This window comes from Marmota monax, unplaced genomic scaffold, assembly GCF_021218885.2.
Source record: "Marmota monax isolate L192 unplaced genomic scaffold, Marmota_monax_Labrador192_F-V1.1 WCK01_AAM20220418_F8-fsc00222, whole genome shotgun sequence".
In the NCBI taxonomy this organism is placed as follows: domain Eukaryota; kingdom Metazoa; phylum Chordata; class Mammalia; order Rodentia; family Sciuridae; genus Marmota; species Marmota monax.
Window position 1 is genome coordinate 1,304,450 of NW_026694968.1, and position 21,629 is coordinate 1,326,078.

Genomic DNA, 21,629 nt, shown 5'->3' on the forward strand with positions numbered 1-21,629 from the left:
ACATACTAACCAATTATTTGCATAGCTTACTTAGCAATAGCAGAGGGTAAGTTTTGAGAGAAGGACATGTGGCGTTGTGATTTGGGTTTTTCTTTTTTCTTTTTCTTTTCTTTTTTTAGATAATGCCAGGATTCTCCAAAGAAAATCTTTCCATGCTAAAAAATGTACTGGTGAAGGGATGCATGAAAGCTTCCTAAACCTAACCTCGTTAGACTAGAAGGGGGCAGGGGAAAGTTTCCCTCGTACTTGAAGCTCAGAACAAACCCTGGAACTGTTAATGGTATGGTACTGATTTAATTTAAAGGTCTGCACATTATGAAAACTAGATTCACAAAATTAAGATGGAATCACCTTCACAACAGAAAAGAGACAGGGGCCATGCCTGCATTGTGAGGCTGTATTTGCATTAGGACTCAATATCACACCAGCATCCTGACTTAGTGGTGTTATTCATCTGGGCAAGATACCTTTTCACCAAGAATACCATGAAGTACAGGATTTATTGCCATAATGAAGTTCTTTTAGATCTCTGCTTTCTCTGCAGAGGACAGGAGGAAAGGCGTTCATCTCACCAGGCAGCTTATTAGGATTAGCACTGAATAAGACACCACAGAATGTCAAGCCTATCAGTTACTAAACATGCATCATACAAACTTTGTCTTTGCGAGAACCTCTGCTCTGCATTTGTCATCCACCTGAATAATTAACAAGTACATGCTGCCTGCCAGCAGCTTAGGGAATTAATTTCCCTAGATTAAATGCAGATCACGTCTGCAAAAACTCAGACCACACACACTGTACTCCTACCTTTCAACCACTAAAGGTAAGGAACGCATTGCACAGCTTCCAACTTCATGATGATTTCAAACTCAAGGATTATTAAGCTAGACTAGTAATATTTTAAACAGTACCTTGAGTGTCATCCAGAACTCTGCTGATACTTGTTTAATGCACCAACACTTACATTTAATAATTTTCTGCCATCTTGAAATAAACATAATTCCATAATACAACATATTCCTTATTTTTAGTCTGTGTGAATAACTTGTACACTCTAAGAACCATATCCATTAAGAGCTTTCAGGAAAGTATTCATTGCATTACAAAAGTAGGAGACATGTGGTAGCATGAAAGAACCAAAATTCAAAGCAAAAATCAATTTCACTTCAAATATGTAACAATAGTTGCAATGAATTTATAAATTCCAAATTTCGGTTGAAGTTAATAATCATGTCTGTTAATATTCTTCATCAAACAATCAAGAAAGAAAACGTGTAGCCAGTAATGTGGAGGGAAGATCAGAAATTTTTAGATTAAAATATTATTTACCACACCTAAAACAGACTTTTTAAAAAGATCATAAATTGATTAATGAAAAACTTGCATGTGTCTCTTTCAATTCTCATCTACAAGTGGTTATTTTTTCATCCATGTAGTTGGCTTCATAATGGTAGAGAATATTCTTCAAACTTAGTTATAAGTTGTATGCATAAATGAAAATAAACTGATGGCTTTTTTCTTTTCCAAAAGCGTAGTTTTAAAGGACACTATCCAGTTTCGTAATCCAGGAGGTAACTTTTAAATTTCACTGATAGTCTCCCTTTCAGATCCCTTTTCCTTTGGAGCCACATTCTAGAGCACAGCCACCTGTGGAGATGCTCACTGCTGTTAGACACTGTAGGCTCCAGAAGGGTGAGGCGCTTCCTAAGGTCATCATAAGCTTCACTGAAGTATGAAAACAACTATGAATATAAACACATTTCTTATTTTGGTTGGTGAGTACACTGGAGATTTATTAAAATACACTCTTACTGCCAAGAAAGCAGATCTATGTTGATAGGCTAAGTTTTCATTAAAATGACACACTTTAAACTCAAAAGTGCTGGGATTTTACTCTTCATTCAACGAGGTTCCTTAAACCTTGGCTTGAAGGGTCTATTTATATGGTCGCACCGGCTCGATACTTGCATAATTTAAATTGCAGTTCTCCCACAACCGTTACTAGCATTAACTATAAAGTACTGCTTTCTTCTATATTACTTTATGTAAAATTATTACTTCTGAGACCTACTTCAAAATAGTTAACCAGTATGAATGAATTTCCCAATTATTTCGATGAGCATAAATCTATTTTTAAAAATTATAGTGCAAGGGGTATTTACTACCATCTAGCATTGATGTGATCATTTGTACAGTAGTCATTATCTTATTTGTCTCCTACTTCTTTTTAAGTAAAATTCTTTTTCCTTTATTTATTTATTTATATATATGCAGTGCTGAGAATCAAACCCAGTGCCTCACACATGCTAGGCAAGCATTCTACCTCTGAGCCACAACCCCAGCCCTGTCCCCTACTTTTTAATAATTACATCATCAGAAATCAAATAGCCTATATAAAATTAACACAGTATGTGAAGTTGGACGTAGTTTAATTCTGGGAGAAATGTTAGAACTGAAGTTTCTAATTTTAAAATATATTTTTAATGGAAAGGAATTATACATAATACCATTTTATCCATGTTCTCATACCCTGCTTAATGTTTTTGCCACTCTTGTTGAAATTAAATTGAAAATACTTGCCTCTGTCACTAGCCTGGACCTAGATCTAACTGCAGTTGTGACCATTGGGAGGCAACTAAAATTGAGGCCTTGGCCTTATCCCTTGGGCTCTATTTTCAGGTAATGCTAGAATCTTGTGCAATGCATGGAGGATTAGAAAATTAAAAGAAGTGACAAACTTCCTCTACAACTTCTCTAACTCTTACAATAACCCCAGATGAATGCCTATATTCACGAGGCCATACTAATAAGAGAGGTTATATGATAGGATAGGAGAAGAGATGAGAAGGTTATATATTTCATTAAAAAGGGTTAGAAGAAAACCACAAGAAATCATCCAAGGTCAAATATTAAAATTCATTTTAAATCAGAGTAAAGGGTACTTGATTCAAAGCGGTTAAAGAACTTAAACCTCCATATCACAGATTTTAAGGCACTGTACTTGACAATATTTATTTGCTTTCATTCTTTGTATAAATTACTGATCCGTTAAATTCTGTCCCTTTTTTCTTTACAACTGAAACTGTAACTTGAGAAAACCCTAAATCAGTAACAAACATCATTAAGTATATTGTGATGCTTCCCGAAGCAAGGGGTACCCACAGAAAGTGTCAAACCCTGATTTTAGAAGTTATCAGTTTGTATACAACCAGAGATATAAAAAAAATGTGCTCTGTAATGCATTCTTCTTTCGTATATAACAAATTAGAATAAAAAAATAAAATAAAGAAGTTATCACAGGAACTAACATAAATAGGACAATGGGGTATTAATCTAGAAAAAAAGTCTGTTTGTATACTGGTCCTATGGCAATTACACCAGTGCCTACTGCCCTATCGGCGCTTATAAGATGATCCTTAGCTCCAACCTGACCCAGTGGCCTAGGAATCACCATATTCTATTTGGAACTTATATCACTTAGGCACACAAAGAAAAAAGGTAGCTGAAGTATAACTGAGGGAATTAGCAGACTGACAGGGTCCTATATGAAACAATAAATGAATGACAGACTAAACTGACTCACACAAAAAGGTAGCTATACCAAAAGAAAGAAAGAAAAACTGGCAGGTGGGGGGGCACACATAACCCTGTAATACTAACAAAAGAAAGGGAGAAAATCAAAAGTATATATGTAGCAGATTTCAGACCATGATAAAACATGGGAAGGAGATGTTTAAAAGGTAGGGAAAAAAGTAAATTTGATTCATTAAGAAAGGAAATTTACAAGACAAAAATAAAAGCTTTTAATCAGGTAATATGCTCATTTTAAAACAAAGAAATTTTTGAAAATCAATCAATCAATAACCTCTTCTTTGTTAAGGTTATTCTTGTAAAAGGGACAAAAATGCATTAAAAAAGGATCACTATGATTATCATCTAGTATAAACAAGTGAAAAAAGATATTAGCTATAGAAGAATTTGCTAAATAACTGGGAAGCAGCAACTAAATAATGAAACTCCAAGGGAAAAAAATGTAAGTTTGGGAGCCAAGAAAAGAAAAGGGTGACATGATGCAATGAAAATGTTTTATACTTGATTTTTGTCTCTAGCATGAACTTAGATCTAACTGCAGCATGACTATCCTAAGACAACTGACACCAAGCCCCGGCCCCATCCCTGGATTAGAAATTCATAACAGTATCCAAAATACTAAATTATAAAGGGAAAAAAAGTTCACCTGTAATTTTACTGTCATAAAATAAATCATCTTATATAAATACAATTTAAAATTTTTTTGACCTTTTGAGTTGTAAATTATTAGAAGAATACAAGGAAAATGACCACTAAATAAAAACACAGAACGTTTGCATAACAGATACATGCAAAAACATTTCTTTGTAATCATTTAATAAGGGTGTTCTTTAACCCACATGACCAACTAAAGCCCCCAATGCCCATTAAGTTGAAGAAAAACACACATCATTTTTTAACATACAAGGACGCGTCTGATTCTGTGCCAGTATCTATAGTCTTTTGAGTGTCACAGAAGAGAAAGTATAATAACCTTGCACCAGGAGTGTAGGGAAAACATGTTTGTAAAATATGCCAAGAGACAATATGCTTTCTACTCCTAAGAGACTGTTGGTAAATCTTTTTTATGAGTGTACTATGAGGTGAATAATTAACACTTCCAACTGAAAGTTGACTACCATCATAATATTTAGTCAATGAATTGTTACAGCTGAGTTTTAACTCACATGAAAGTAACTATAATACTTTCAATCGTAATAATACTTCAACATAAATCTAAACTAAAAGATAATGAATTCAGTTCAAAATGTGTTCTCACATTCCAGTGCTAGTGGTTGTATTTTACTATATTAAAAAAATGAAACAATATCAACATAAAATGTCTTTTCACAAGAAAAATTGCATGCTTAATATTTTAAGAGTTCAGTTTCTATGGCACAAATCTGCTAGCAAAGAAAAGGGATTCTTCCTGCATTAAAGATCCACAAACCTTTTGGTTTAATCACAAGACTTGCCCACAGGGCCCACTATGGATGAATCATTCCATGGGGAAAGAGAATGGATGTTTTCCATGTTTATGGGCAAATCAAGCATTCCATTGAGTTTCCAAGAATGGCCAATGAAGCCTTCCCTTCTGAGGGAGAGTATCATTCTTTTGGGGGTAAGGGAGCTTTATAGCATAATTAGCTGATTGAGAAAAAAGAATTACTCTTTTCTTCCTGCTTATATCCTCTGCCAGGGCAGCACATTTTAGATATTTCACATTCCAAATGTTTCACATTTTAAATGAGGTTAAGTGAACTGTAAGTGAACAAGGAAATGATGTTAATAACGAAAAGCACTACTGTCTATAGAGTTTCTTTTTCCAGTTTCAAATAATGTTTTGTCATCCTCCTTCCTCATCATAGGAAAGAAATGGAATATAATAATTACCTTGAAACAGACATAGCTCATAGGTCATAATACCCAAGAAGACAGCACAAGATGATTTTCATATTTATGTGCACTTTTTACATAGTAAAGAAGTTGTAGAAGAACTAACTATAGAAGATCTATAAAATGGGCCTGAGGATATAGCTCAGTTGGCACAAGGCCCTGGGTTCAATCCCCAGCATCACAAGGGAAAAAAAAAAAAAAGCAGAAGAGATGTAAAAGACCCTCCTGAGTGAGGGCAATCTTCAACTCTGCTAGTAGTGTTATGTCCTAGTAAATGCCAATACTTTTTAATATCCTGTGCCAAAGCTATCACCATCAAGATAATTGTTTGGGGGCTAGAGTTGTGGCTCAGAAGTAGAGCGCTTGCTTAGCATGCATGAGGCACTGGGTTCCATCCTCAGCACCATGTAAAAATGAAATAAAGGTAGTGTGTCCACTCACAACTAAAAAATAAATGTTTTTTAAAAAGATAACTGTTTTGTTTTCTTAGTACTATTTAGACTTGGATCCTCTTGAGGAATAAACACCATCAGTTTACTAGACACCATCCCATAGGAGTGCAGTTTCCATTGGTACTAGATATGGTTTTGCTTTCATGTTCAATTTCACTACAAGACTAGCTATTCCCTCTCTATACTCAAAGTAACTTCAAGTGTCTCCCTTCTTTTCTCTACCCCTCCCTTCCTGCACAGTCCAAAGCTTAGGCAGAGGTTTTGTAGGATCTGCTTGCCTAAAGGAACTCCACATTTAGGAAGTGTTGAAGAATCTTTTATTATTTTTTTAATGGGTTGGCCTACCTGCCACTTATAACTGTTTTGTGGGAAAATTCGTTTATGAGTCATAGTCACTAACCTCCTAACAGAACATAAGCCATTTCTAAACTGAGGTCTTCTTGTAATAGGTTTGATTAATTTCTAGAGAAATGGTATCCTCACTCAGATGTGTGCCTGGCTCTTGAATGATCCCAGAGAAATTCCCATGAAACTAGGAGGTTCACATGATTGCTTACCAATCTGTACTAAATACAGATGCAAGCATATAAGGTAGAGAGAATTCTGAGATTGTCTCATAGTTATGTGCTCTATGAATTTGAATAACTAAAAGTGATTGGTAATAGAAATTAATTAAAATTCATGGTGGTTGGTAGAATTCAAACCAAAGTCATTTCTATATCATGATTGAGAATAAATGAACTTTTATTTTTAGTGATGTGAGTATACCAAAGACCCCACTTTTCTGGCTATACTTTTCTAAAGCTTTAATATCTGAGAAAATATCTGTCCTATTGTGACAGAAACATCAAATCCCAAAATTTCTTACTTGGGAGTACCCTGAGAATAAGCTGTCAATGCTGAATTACTAAAGATGAGCTGGTCAAGGAAATGACAGCATTAACTCCAGTTCTCCAGACTTTCAGGAGTCTTCTAGGAGAAGAAAGGAATGTGGACTCCTTGCTCAACTCTGTGGGCAGAGAAACAAGACAAATGGACATCCTCACCCAGGGCTTCCTATTGTACCTCCTCCTTGGGGAGCCCAGCCCAGGAATGCACTAAGGAATAAAACCAGATGGCCTTTAAAACTTGTTTTGCCTATCTGAAGAAGTTCCTCAGCAACTTCCTATTTGAGGTCTAGTGCTAAGTTCTGTATAATGCAACAGAGGTTCCTAAAATCCGTACCAAGCAACTTTCTCTGAGAAGATGACTAATAGTTTAAAAAGTGATTAAGATTCTAAAATAAAATACAGCACAGTTTGTTTCAACTAAAACCTGCACCCCTTTTTCCTGAACTATTTCCTTCAGAAGCAATAGAAAGTTCCATCCCTGCCTCCTTCTGAAACAATATTTTATAAACAAAGTCTTAATGGCCTTCCAAAGTCAAGTAGCTTTATCCTTTTTTAAAAAAAAAAAACAACTCCATCCTTTTATACCTTCCCATTGCTGGGTCCCTTCTTTTCAAACAAGGTCTTAAGTTTTTCTTTAGCAAACAGAACAAGAATGAAATAAAAGTCAACCTACAGCATGTGAAGCCTAGCAGGATAGACGGGTTAAGAACTAAAGACTCATTGTCCCCACAGCTCAAGAACACCACTCTCCTTATCTGGGTTGAGACCTGCTTAGTTGCCAATATTTCAACTACTTTTGGTCAGATTGAGGTGGACATTACAGACACGTTTTGTCACCTCTGCTCTCACATGATGACATCAATAGTTCATCTCTTCCACTGCTGTCAGAAAGTGAAGGCAGAGTCACTTGGAATAATAAAAGCTACAGTTAACAGAGTATTAAAAGTCACATATTGTGCTGTATGTAAATACAACACAACAATAAAACCTCATGACGCTCCAGAGGGCAGGCATTATTACTTGAAGAAACAAGCTGAGATTCAAGGCAATGGGTGACAGGGCTGAGATTTTAAAGAAAGTTAGCCCCCAAGCTGATGTTTCTAACCCCTGCTTGTTTTTTCTATCCGAAGAAGCTGGTTCCTCGGCAACTTCCTATTTGAGGTCTAGTGCTAAGTTCTTTTTTTTTAATATTTAATTTTTAGTTGTAGTTGGATACAATATCTTTAATTAATTTATTTATTTTTATGTGGTGCTGAGGATTGAACCCAGGGCCTCGCCTGTGCTAGGCAAGTGCTCTACCACTGAGCCACAACCCCAGCCCCTAGTGCTAAGTTCTGCATAATGCAATTCTGATAAATACAATTCATTCCTGTCTTATATGCTTTACAGGATAAAATTTATAAGAAAGGCGTGTCATATCTACATAGTAAAGCACAAGTGTTAGAATATACCGAAACAAGAATAACAAAAAGGGATACACATTTAAACTCGATAATGTCTGGAAAGTTCTTTTAAATCAAGTTTCAAAAAAATCTACAGAAAACATGAATTTTCATAAACAAAGTCTTAATGGCCTTCCAAAGTCAAGTAGCTTTATCCTTTAAAACAAAAAAAAACCTCCATCCTTTTATACCTTCCCATTGCTTCTTTTCAAACAAGGTCTTAAGTGTTTCTTTAGCAAACAGAACAAGGTTTTTCTCATAAATGTAATTATTTCAAGGAACACAAATGAGAATCCATTTTAAACTTTGAGTTAGGCTTATTTCCCAATTCTCGTTGGGTTTACCTTGATTCTCTTTGGGCCAGTAAGTAAACACTATTCACCGAGTACCAACTGTGTTTATAACACAATTCTCCTTTCTATGGATGCTTTAACAGTGCTTATTTCTCACTGGCATGACCAATCATTGGGGACAATTGATCTTTTAATAAATCTTTAAAGAGAAATCATTGCAAGTTCAGCTGTTCAGGAAAAAGTCCTATAAATCAGCCTTAGGTAACAATGTTAGTTTGCCCTCCAGAGCATTCCATTTTGCTAGAACCAAAATAATCCAAAATACACAAGTGTGCCCCAAGGATTGTCATACAAAGTGGTTCAATACAAATTGATTCGTGTACACCCAGATGTGGAAGAAGTGGTTCCCCTTGGCCGCAACTAGACAGCAAGAGCTGTCCAGTTTCCATGAATAAAGACGATGAGAGAGACAGATTAATGCTGTCCGTTAATCCTGGACAGCAACTATGTTTGATCCAGTTTAAATTATGAGTGCATAAGAGTTAAACCAGTGGTTCTAAAAGTTTGCTGATATCATCTTCAGAATGCAAAGGCTGTATAAATGGGCTACAAGGTTTTTCAGAGGGTGAGAGTGTTAATGATTCCTTCTCACTCGGTAAAGTAGGAAAAGTCTCTATTTACACAAAATAATCTCTTTGCAGGATGTGGGAACTACTCCTATAGCAATGCAAGGTGGCAAGCTAAAATTAGACTTGGATCAGCTCTTCCTGTTTGGCAGCAGATATAAGTACAGTAATGAGAATAAGCTGGGGGAAAAAGTTGGCCTCTTTTCCTCTCTCTTGAACCATGTAGATATTTCTATTCTATAGGTCTACACTGACTGCTTTGTGTTTTTATTTTCCAAGTTCTTGAAATGAGAGTTGTGGTTTCTCATCTGCCATTTGCAAAGTATGTTCCAAGTAACACTAGTTTCTTTGATGTAAAGCTTTAAGATAACAGTTTTGTGGACAAAGGTATTATAGGAAGATGCTATGGCAGAGAGTTCCCTACAGTAATTTCACAGTGTCTGACCACTTGTTAATGATGTATATTAATGATAAAGAATCCCATTAGGAACTTAACCCAGAGTTTACCAAACCACCTAAGCCATTTTTGAAATGACACTTAATAACAGCTTATGAAAACTACTCTAGGAAATAGTATTCAGACAGAGAAAGCAGGTAAAAAAGAAAGGATAACATTCTCTTTCCTGAGCAACTATTACCAAAGAACAAAATTAACCTTTTAAAGATTGTAAGGGGGTTGGAGGTGTAGCTCAATGATAGAGTCTTTGCCTGACATACGTATGGCCCCAGGTTCAATCTTCAGTACTACTCCAAATATTGCAACAGCCTCTTGATGGGCTCCTGCTTGCAACCTCTTCTTCCAGCTCTTACAATTTATGTTAGGAAGTCACAGGAGATGCCTGATTCTGCCTCACGAGTTTCTCTCACCTCAAATGTTTACTCCAAGCCCCAACGCTTCTGCATGAACTCAACTGTTTTCTTCTAGAGAGTTTCTCCAGCTTTATTTCAATTTACCTTCTCTGAACTGTACTGTTGTTTGTTTTGTTTTGTTTTTGTTTGTTTGTTTGTTTGTTTTGGTGGGAATACTCATTGTTGCACTTAATTGCACACTTATTCCCCTATCTGCTACTCCTTAAGATACTCTTAAATATCTTAAATATTTGGGCCTTGCTTTGTTTATCTTTAAAAAAAAAATCATCAGATAGAACTGTACCCAGTCCAAAACCACTTGATTCTAAATCTTTCCCCAATAACACTATACATTATTTTTATGATCGAAGAGAAACATTTTTAAATTTGTATAAGCTTTCATAGCCTAACAGTGCTAAGCATAGGAAGAATACAGCATCTGAATACTTATAATAAAAAGTACAATTCAAGGATTCAAGCTAGTGAATCTGTAAGAGAGTGTGTTCTATTTTGGAAGGAGAAGGGAAATGATAATTAAAGGAAAGCATTTTCTGTTGCGTAGAATGGCACACTCCTGTTATCCCAGTGAATCATGAGGCTGAGGCAGGAGGATTGCAAATTCAAATCCAGCATTGGCAATTTAGTGAGAATCTGACTCAAAATTAAAAAGGGCTGGGATATAGCTCAGTGATGATGTGCTTGCTTTACATGTGCAAGGGCCTAAGTTCAATTCCCAGAAATGCAAAAAAAAAAAAGAAAGAAAGAAAGAAAAGAAAAGAAAAAGAAAGCATTTTCTGTATAAATAACTGTTTTACCCTTCAATGAAGGACCGTACTGAAAATAACCCCCAAGTAGGCACAGAAACAAACAATCTAATCTAGTTTTTAATCTGTCTAATACTGTATGTCTGAACATGCATGCACAATTCTGGCACAGGCAAATTGGAGTTTAGACTCACAGAGAAGACAGATATTATCAGTAAAATAGCAGTTATACATTTATATTTGGAAATGTAATTCTAGACATCTCAAATAATTTATTGGAAATATTGGTTTAAGTGGTTCCCAATTATTTTCTGATTAACTTTGTGAGATAAACCCTTATTCTAAAATAATTTATTGTCTAAAAATGTACAGAAACATAAGAATTGTGACACTGCATATTTGTGTCAGCAAGAAACTCGTTCCCTCTATTTCCATGTAAATTCCCTCAGGAAGTAAGCCATGCTAAGAAGTATAGTTTCCTATCTAAGAATTTCTTCTAGTCCACCTTAAATAAGAATAGACTTAATATTATATCAATTGTGTTACTGTAAGGCTATTTTATTCAAAGAGAAAAATGATCAAATGTTCAAAAGCTCTAGCAATTAGAGAAATGCAAATCAAAACTACTCTAAGATTTCCTCTCACTCCAGTCACAATGGCAGCTATCAAGAATACAAACAACAATAAGTGTTGGCACAGATGTGGGGGGAAAGGCACACTCATACATTGCTGGTGGGACTGCAATATTAGTGCAACTACTCTGGAAAACAGTATGCAGAGTCCTTGGAAAACTTGGAATGGAACCACCATTTGACCCAGCTATCCCACTCCTTGGTTTATACCCAAAGGACTTAAAAACAGCATACTACAGGGACACGGACATATCAATGTTTATAGCAGCACAATTCACAATAGTCAAATTGTGGAACCAACACAGATGCCCTTCAGCAGACAAATAGAGAAACTTTGGTATATATACACAATGGAACATTACTCAGCATTAAGAGAGAATAAAATCATGACATTTGAAGGTAAATGGATGGAGTTAGAGAATATAATGCTAAGTGAAGCAAGCCAATCCCCCAAAACCAAAGGCCAAATGTTTTCTTTGATATGAGGATGCTGACTCATAATGGCAATGGTAGGGAGCATGGGAGGAATAGAGGAGCTTTAGAGAGGGCAAAGGGGAGGGAGGGCAAAGGAGGTAGGAATGATGGTGGAATGAGTTAGATATCATTACCCTAAGTACATGTATGAAGACACGAATGGTGTGAAAATACTTTGTGTACAATCAGTGACTTGAAAAGTTGTGCTCTATATGTGTGATATAAAACGAATTGCACCCTGCCATCATGTATAACAAATTAGAATAAATAAATAATTTAATTTAAAAAAAAATCTAACCTTGGGCCGGGGTTGTAGCTAAGTGGTAGAGTGCTTGCCTAGCATGTGTAAGGCACTAGGTTTAATTCCCAGCACCACATAAAAATAAAAACAAATGCATACACTACCGAACAATTCTAAATTAATTATTACCAGAGATGGTAATATACCAGAAAAAGGACTCTTCTCAGTATTTCAGTAGCCAGTTCAAATAGTCTCCAAACTTGGAATGAAAAGGAGAATTTGTGTTTCTTTCATTTTATTTCTAAGTCCTGAGTAAAAACAAAATTACTTGCATATTACTAAAAAAAAAAAAGGATTCAATTAACTCTTTCCTGAGGACTGTAAAGAAAATGGCCATCTAACATATTCCTGATGATCCACAGCTCCATCCTGCACATAGCAGTAACAGCTACATGTATTTTCAATAAAGATTCTGGCAGTGAAAATAATTTCTATTGCCTAAAGCCAAAAGGAGCAAAAAAAAATTATCTGCAATATTCTGAGCAAAGCAACACTGACTCACTTTAAAACACTATTTAAGGGACTAGAAACTGTAATTAAATCAGGTCCTGTAAAGTGCTAAGCAGAAGAAAAGTGTTAATTAGTAAATTAGTAAGAATACCCTTTTTAGAGTGGAAACACTTTCTTTCACACTTTTAAACATTTACAAAAACCAATTTCTTGATAAGGTGCAATTTTAAATATTTGGAAGCTTCATTTTATGCTTTCTTTAAAAAAAAAGTTCACAGCACCTTTCAGCCAATAAGCTCAGTGCTCTACAGAGTACATCCCCTTCCCACCAAAGTAGAATATAAACATAAAATAGACTGTAAGTCACTACAGAGAAATACAGGAAACAGGAAAGAGCTCCTCTGGAGAGAGCAAGCACTGACAACACAGAGTCACTGCCAGGGACTAAGATATTCCAAATGACCCATCCAAGGCATATTCTTTTAGCTTCCTCCAGCCCCTTCCTCAGGACTTGGTCCATAATCACCTTTTCAGGAAGGCCTTTTCTGGACATTCCATTTAGAACTAGGAATCCTATCCCAACCTCTTGATCTCCCTAGCCTAATTTCCTGCCTTTTTCATTTTGTTTTGGAGGTTTTGATTCGTTTGTTTGTTTTTGTTTTTTTGCATGGTACTAGGGATTGAACCCAGGGCTTCATGCACTGAGTTAACTCCCATCCCTTTACATTTTATTTTGAGACAGGGTCTTGCTCAGTTGTAGAGGGTGGTCTCAACTTTATAATCCTCCTACCTCAGCCTCTGAATAGCTGGAACAGAGGCATGCACCACCATGTCAGGCACTTTTCTGCTCATTGTTATTTCCATAGCAACTACCACCTTCTTAGTTTTCTATCATTGGTCCATTTGCATACTGTCTGCTACCCAAAAGGAATGTAAACACCGTAAGTGCCCATACCTTTCCCAGTTTGTCTGCTATGGTATCCACAGTGCCTAGAACAGTGCTCATCATGTTATCATATGAATTTATAGCATCTTGCCTCCAAAGTCCTGGCTTTTTTTTTTCCCCAGCACTGGGGAACAAACCCATCTGGATATTTTTCTACATGCGATTTGTAATGAAAGCAGAAAAATTTCTGTAGAATAAAAATCTCACACTCCAAAAATAGTTCTTGTGAAGTTATAGACGTTTAAAAGAAATAAATATTCTATCATATATATTCAGTTGAAAATACTTTCTTGTAAGTATCACATTGCTTTGGATTAATCAGATAAAGATGAAAGTCAAGAATTTTGCCAACAGTATTTCTTGCTAACATTACTCGGTTATGCCTTTCAGCTCAGTATATTGTATATGAAGGATATCTTGTTAAAACAACTGTTGAAGGAAAGTCATGTCATATCAGCTATACTCTGTACCCTATGGGAACACAAATGTCCCAAAGTCTATGTTAATATAATCTTGCTGCTCCAGTGAACTAAGGCAAAAATCAGTTTTTTAGTGACATGTAAGCCTCCATATAAGTGCTACATTATCTATATGTCTTCCAGAAATGAGGGAAGGGATGCTGCTGTAAAGGATTATGCTGAATCAATTTAGGAAGGTAAATATTGTGAACAAATACCATAAAATAACCTAGCAAATGATTCTAATCTCCATTTAATCAACTCTCAGGAAGCCTCTACTCTTCTTTATAGAATTGGTAACGTAGGAAAATCAAGTCACCCAGCTCCAGGGTATCAGGTGGCTTTTCAACAAGAGGCTTTTTACCATAACACAAGATCTCCCATGCAATATTCTAAGCAACAGGGCAATTCTCCTATACTTTTTTCCTTGGGGTATGAGGTCTTATTTTTTCTTATAAAAATGCTGATCATTATACATTGTCTGATTACAAAAAAATTAAGACCTTATTTTTCAGAATTTTTTGAGAGGACTACCGAGTGGTAGTGACAGAAAGTTTCTTTGATTTTTCCCCTAAAATAATTAATGGTATTACGAGTCTGGTGACAACTAATTATGGGAAATGTAAAAAACATGTATTATTTATAATAATCATATGATAGTTTAACAGGCTAAGGATTTTAAAGGCCAATTCTGATTATTATGGAAATGGAACCGTGATTTTTTTCTTTTTTTCTTTTGATGCTGGGCATTACACCTAGGGCCTCACACATTCTAAGCAAGAATTGTACAATTGACCACATTCTCAGTTCAGAATTGTGAATGATTTTAAACATATAATTCTTAATTCAATTCAATCTCTGATTCTACCAAAAAACAAAACCTCTTAAATCTTAAAACCTTAAAATGTTAGAGCTTAAACAAAATATATATGCTTAAGGACTCTGAGAATGCAGTTTGGAAAAGATTTACTAAATTCTATATTAGCATTCATTATATCATTACCTGCCTTAAAAGATATTTTATAGACATTAAATTAATTTCTGATCATAAGTTCTCCTCTCACCAGCTCAGTAGACTAATATTTAGCATAGAGGATGAAATGTTTAATGTTTCTTTCTATTAACTAATAGAAAAAGCTATCAAGCTTGTTCAAACATCTTCCAGATGCCTTTGGGGTGACCAAATATCCTATAGCAAGCTCAGCTAAGAGGACTGAGCTTTAGTTATGTTGTAGTGATATCAAATTGATGACCAGAGATTACAAAAGAGGCTGCATATGTAGGACACACCTCAGAAACAAAGGTCATGAAGAACATTATAATAATACATATTAAATTAAAAGCAAAATATGAATTACCAAAGGAACCAAAATGCTTTAAAATTATGCATGCTAGGACATATCATATACTGCTAAGTCAAATTCCCTTCAGGGATACTCACATTCACATTCTTAAAATTCACCTAACTTGATGAAGAAAGTAGAAAGACCCTATAAAATTACCCATAGCCAGGAAACTTTTCAAAAATCAAACACTGAATACAGCAATCAGTGCAATAAGCATGAGCCTTATTCACAAAAGCCTTACAATATTTAAGTCAGAATTCTATAAAAACTGGGTTAGACCTGGGATTCTGATGTCCCAATAATCAAAATACTCTTATGATCTGCAAGATAAAAACTCACTTGCTATACAACAGCACATCTCTCAAGTGGGGCTTATATATTGGAGCAGAAAACAGAGTATTTCAATTACAAGTTCTAAGGAAATGATGATTAAAGTAAGATTTTCTTTCTTTCTCTGTTTTGTTTGTATGGGAATAGGAATCAAGTTAATGAGTGTGAATCTCTAAGTTTATAAACAACAGATCAGAAGAACTTTATGAAAAACCTCCTGTCAATATGGTGGTAGTCAAAAAATGAATACTAATCATACAAGTTGGTTCTGTCATTAGCAAACCCATCTACATAGTTCTCATGCAGTGATCTCTTTAAGAAACGACATGTTGTGGGCTAGAGCTGTGGTGCAGCAATAGAATGCTTGCCTGGAACGTGTGAGGCACTGGGTTCAATCCTCAGCACCAAATAGAAATACAAAAAAATAAATAAGTGTCCATATACAACTAAAAAAAATAAAAATTTTTAAAAAATGACATGTCATTCCCGCATCATCACCCAGAGTATCACCTGAGTATAGTGCTGGATTGGACCTTGACACACAGGCAGCACTTACAAACATATGTAGAGCTGAGGGTCATCCATTTAATGATCACTAGCTTACATACTGTTCCTATAACATTAACATGCACTTGTTTCTTATATACCAAGATATGAATAAACTGTTGGCTATGTCATAATAATCAGTCGATCCATGGAACCAGTTTTGGCTGTCTATTGAAGCCCAAGGATATTTGCCATCTCATGAAGGAGAATGTTCTACCTCTGAGCTACATTTCCAGCTCCACCCCTTTTTATTTTGAGACAGGGTCTCACTAAGTTGCCCCCGGCTGGCTTTGAACTTGCAACCCTCCTTCCTAAGTCTCCTGAGTAGATGGAATTACAGGTATATGCCAGGGTGCAATATGTACACTTTTAAAATGTGTTATCCAGATTGAATCCCACTGAAGAAATAGATAAACCACAGCCAGTACATCGGACCTGGACTAGTGGCTCAGAAACCTGCCAGTCTACAAGTTACTTTTGTAAGTCAGATGACATGATCCCTCTACCCCATCCCATGTTCCCATAGTAGTCTTTAAATAAATTTTGAAATAGACCATGCTTACACAGATTTTACAGTCTCTCTACTTTGTAACTATCATACAGTCTGTCAGTTGGCACCTCTCTCATTTACTCCCTATAAACACAGGGGCTAGGAAAAAACATCTCACATATTCCATTTTTGTGACCCAAACATGTCAGCAATGTTTAAACTATATAAAGTACCAAATCCAAATTTCCCTCCTTTTCTTCAAGTCCCTTCAGCCTTACCCCTGTCTAGTCAAGCCTGTATGGAGACTACAGTGTGTATCCGCTGTTTGTCATATGCAAACATGGTTGGATCATTCCTATCCTTTGGGGTTCTGCATCAAGATCCACCTTCTTCACAAAGAGTTCCTAAATTCCCCACAACCACAGACAATTTTTCCCTTTTGGATATGCAGAGAACCGTGAGACTTAGGGCAGTCTTGGGGCATTTCACATGCCCTATCTTGTATCATATGTCACTCTCCATCCCCTTGCCCTGATTCAATCTCTTTCATACTATAGAGCACTAACTTTTAAAAACCAGCTTGTATCTACATAGTGTCTGACACCCTTGACTGAATATAAAACCCATGCTATAGGAACTCCAAATATCTTGTTTACCATGGAACACCCAGGCATTCACTAGTCAGCATTCACTAATGAAAAACATTATTCAATGTGCTATTTCCAATCCCTGTTAGATTACAAACTCCTTAAGATTTGGGATATCTATAACTTCTCATAAAGACATGACAAATATTTCCTTGATAAATAACTATTTGCTCCTGATTGGAGCCAAAGAACTTTCAAAACTATCATACCCTCCCCTAATATATTTTACTTTCCCCAAACAAAGCTTTACCATACTATCCAGTGACCAAAATGGATTATTCAAGCCATCAGTGGTGTAACCATTGTTTAAATACTGCTTCACTAATTCATTCTGAATATTTCCTATTAAGAATATAAACATAATACACGAAGTATATTTTTATATCAAAAAAATATTAGAAAACTTTAAAAGCTAATTTTTTTTCTTAAAGATGAAATAGCAATAAAATTATAGGTCACAAATAAGTCTACACAAAAGGAAACTGATACTAAGTTCCTGTTCCAGACAGAGAGATTGTGCATTGAATTAATTACCCATAATTTCAAAAAAACCAAAGGCCTAAAAGTACTGGCTCTGCTAGCCACCAGGCCATCTGAGAATGTTCCCATTCAGCCCTGCCAATTCCATCCTGACCCACAGCAAACCTGCTATTTTAATTCTAAACAACGATTTATGTCAAATTATGTTCTAGTTTTGGGGTTTGGTGAAATATCCATTCAGGGTTAGGATGAGTCCACCGAACACATGTTCACTTGGAACCTAATCCAAATTAGATCCTGGGTCCCCTAGGGAAAGAGAGAAGCACAGCAGTCCACGTTGCTCTTGAAGTGGTGTAAGCTGTCAGTGCATTTATATTATAAAGAACACTTTATGTTTGGTAAATTACATTTTTGAATTATCATGTTTTTCATGTTCACATTATAGGTTTATCTAAATTTCAAAATGTAATACAGTGACTTCTTTTTTATTCAATTTTTTTTAGTTGTTGATAGACCTTGATTTTATTTATTTATATATGGTGCTGAGAATTGAACCCAGTACCTCACACATGCTAGGCAAGAGTTCCCATGAGCTACAGTCAGCACCCCAACCCCTAATACAGTGATTTCTAATTTTAATGAAATTTGAAGCTCTCTTTTTGATGGGGTGGGGTTGATTCTCATCAATTATACCAGAAATATTACAATTAAAGATTCAGAATGTTAATATTTGCCACGGTTTTAAAGCAAAATTGAAACTCTTCTAAAATGATGCCAATACAAAATGTCTTCCTCAAAAATGCGGTAAACAAGTAATTTACAGCTCTAATAAGCATAACCACTTATATATCTTCATTCAAATAATTTTCAGAATAAAACTATTGTTTTTTTTATTTTGAAGCTATTTTTGACTAGGCTATTTTGGTTTTAATACTTACACAAAATTAAGATTCCATCCAGCATGCTATATACAGATTTTTGTCATTTTTGTGGTTTGTATATGCTAAACAGTAAGTAACAATGGCATTAATACATCTAATAAGCAAATTAACAATGCTCTAATTATACATTTAAAGTGTCATAAAATGCCTACCTTTTTATCTTCTGCTCTAGAATGTGACTATGAAGGAGATTTGCACTACTCTTATTGGTTGCTTTAATGATCCTAATTATTACCTGTGGTTTTCTAAATATTATTTCTACAACTCAATGCAATTAAGTCTCAACTAGAAGGTTTATTCTAAAATGTTTAGCTTATGAAATCATTTTGGAATTGCCTATTTGACCACCAAGTAGAGTCTCTACTAAAAATGCAATGCATACCAACCTAATCATGGTTTGTTTCTTGTTTATGACCATGTAAATGTTGACCTAGAAATGCTTCTTTTTAATTTTTTTTAGTTTTTGATAGACCTTTATTTTATTTATTTATATGTGGTGCTGAGAATCGAATCCAGTGCCTCACACATGCCAAACAAGTGCACTACCACTGAGTCACAGCCACTGATTCACAGCTGCAGCCCTATAAATGCTTCTTGAGAACAGAAAGCAGTCTTTTTCTATGCAGCCCCATGTCTTTTTACCAAGTTCCATGCATATTCCTTTATGAATCTCAAAATACTAATAAATGATGGTGATAGTGTTGTTACAAATGATAAAGCATTAATTTCTCAAGAAGGTTCAATGGCTGGGTCAGAATCACTTAACAGCAAGTCAACTGTAGACAATCCTTCTGAGTACAAGTGTCATATGGGTAAGTTGTACCCAATAAGTGGTAAAGACCAAACCTAGGAAAACAGTTCTTTCAAGCACACATTAATAAGACTAAAAACATACTTCCAGTTTGATATAACTGTCTTTATTCCACATCAGAAAAAGACTTTTGAACCTGAACAACAGTAACAGCATGCATATTATTAGACACTTCAAAAAGTTATCATAAATGTTCTTTAATATATTTATACCTACATAGTACAGAATCTCCCCTAAGCATTTTTGTGCTTTGCCATTTTAAAAATTTTGCATTCATACTGCTAAATAGTCCTCATTTTTCTCTTTGGATAGCTATAACTAGTCCAGCACTACATGAATACAGACCCAGGTACAGAACAAAGAATGCAACCTCAGCTTTCCAAACCACAGCTTGATGCTCTGACCCCATGCCGCGTGCTATGATCATGAGTGATGGAGCTGTTCTGACTGCACGTTGCTTTCAAATAATGATCCGCAAAGTTAATCAAAAGGGCTTCCCTGTTCAATATTTACCTGTTACTCATTGACAGCCACTGTCTGCACGGCCATTGAGAATGTACAGAATAGGATCAGGAATACTGAGCTCAAACAGAACCTGAGTGCCTCGCTGAAGTACCAAGCACGATGAAGGCAGAATTAAGCTGCTCTTCAAACCACCTCTGACACTAAAGAAGTCTGTGGGAGTTACACAGTGGGAATGCACTGCTCCTTGTAGGATTTGGAGGCCAAATAAGTTGCTGATAGTAAGAGGGATAATAGGAACAATCACATGAAAGAGAAAAAAAAAAAGATATTAGGTATCAAAATATAAACATGGAGAGAAAAATAGTAATTTCCTGTATTTGGGCAAAAAAATAATATTCCCTCCTTGATGTGATCTCCTTGCTTTTATGTACAAGGAAAGTCATATCTATCCTGAAAATTATTTTTCTCATTTTAATACACATTCAACATTTTAAACTAAAAAATAATAAGAAAATGCTGATCTTTTTTATGTGTTATTTAAATGCTGTTTGTCATTCTGTCAATCAAAAGTACCCAAGAAGGGTTGCTGACCACAGCCACCTCTAGAAAGGCAGGTAATCAGACTGATCATAATACAATTCTTATTTTTATTTTTAACCATCAACAAAAGAGAGCAATGTTTACTATGGGACCTTACTATATGCATGTATTAACCATGCACCTTGATAGGTTTTGGAAATGGTAGTTATGGATTTAGTGGGAAGGAATCACTCCAAATGTAAAATTCTCTTTTAACTAATTTTTACTGAGCACTTATTTAGAAATGGTAAATACTGCTTGAGGGCTTAGCATGTGCCAGGGATTGTTCTAAACAATTTATATTTATTAGTTCATTTAATCCTATGGTAAACCCTATGAGAAACTATGGTATCATTTCACAAATAAGCAAAACAGAGAGCTTATAAAACTTGTTCAAGATCACTCAGCAAATTATTACTGGAACTAAGGTCTGACTTCATCAGTCTCCCAACAGAGCCTGAACAGTCATCTACTACAATGAATGCTCTAATTGCAGTTCTGTGACGTAATAACCACCAACATTCAAAATTGGTAAGCTAAACGAATTGAAAGTATCTTTAAGGGACTCGAAACCTTGTGATTATACATACAACCTCTTCCCATTTAGCTTACATAAGTTTATGGCATGCCTCATCTCCAAGTTTATGAGTTTCTAGGAGGTATTTATTTGTGTATATACAATTGAATGCTACCACACTTGTGATACAAAGTAAATGACAAGCAAGGATTTAATCATTAATTCAGCATTGACTTCTCTCTCTCTCTTACAGCCCCTACACACACACACACACACACACACACACACACACACACACATCCAATCCATCAGAAATCCTGTTGGCACTTCTTTCAAAATATATCATAATCCACATTTTTCTCACCTCCTCCACTTTCTACACCTTCAGTGGAAACCATCTTGCCTACGGCAAGAAACTCCTGGCTAGGCCTCCT

General features: G+C 35.5%; 1 protein-coding gene across 11 annotated transcripts in view; it reads right to left on the minus strand.

The window, feature by feature from the left end:
• The window catches only part of Npas3 (neuronal PAS domain protein 3), an 851,762-nt gene that overhangs the window by 706,601 nt on the left and 123,532 nt on the right, over nt 1–21,629 (minus strand). The gene's annotated exons all lie outside the window — the stretch shown is intronic.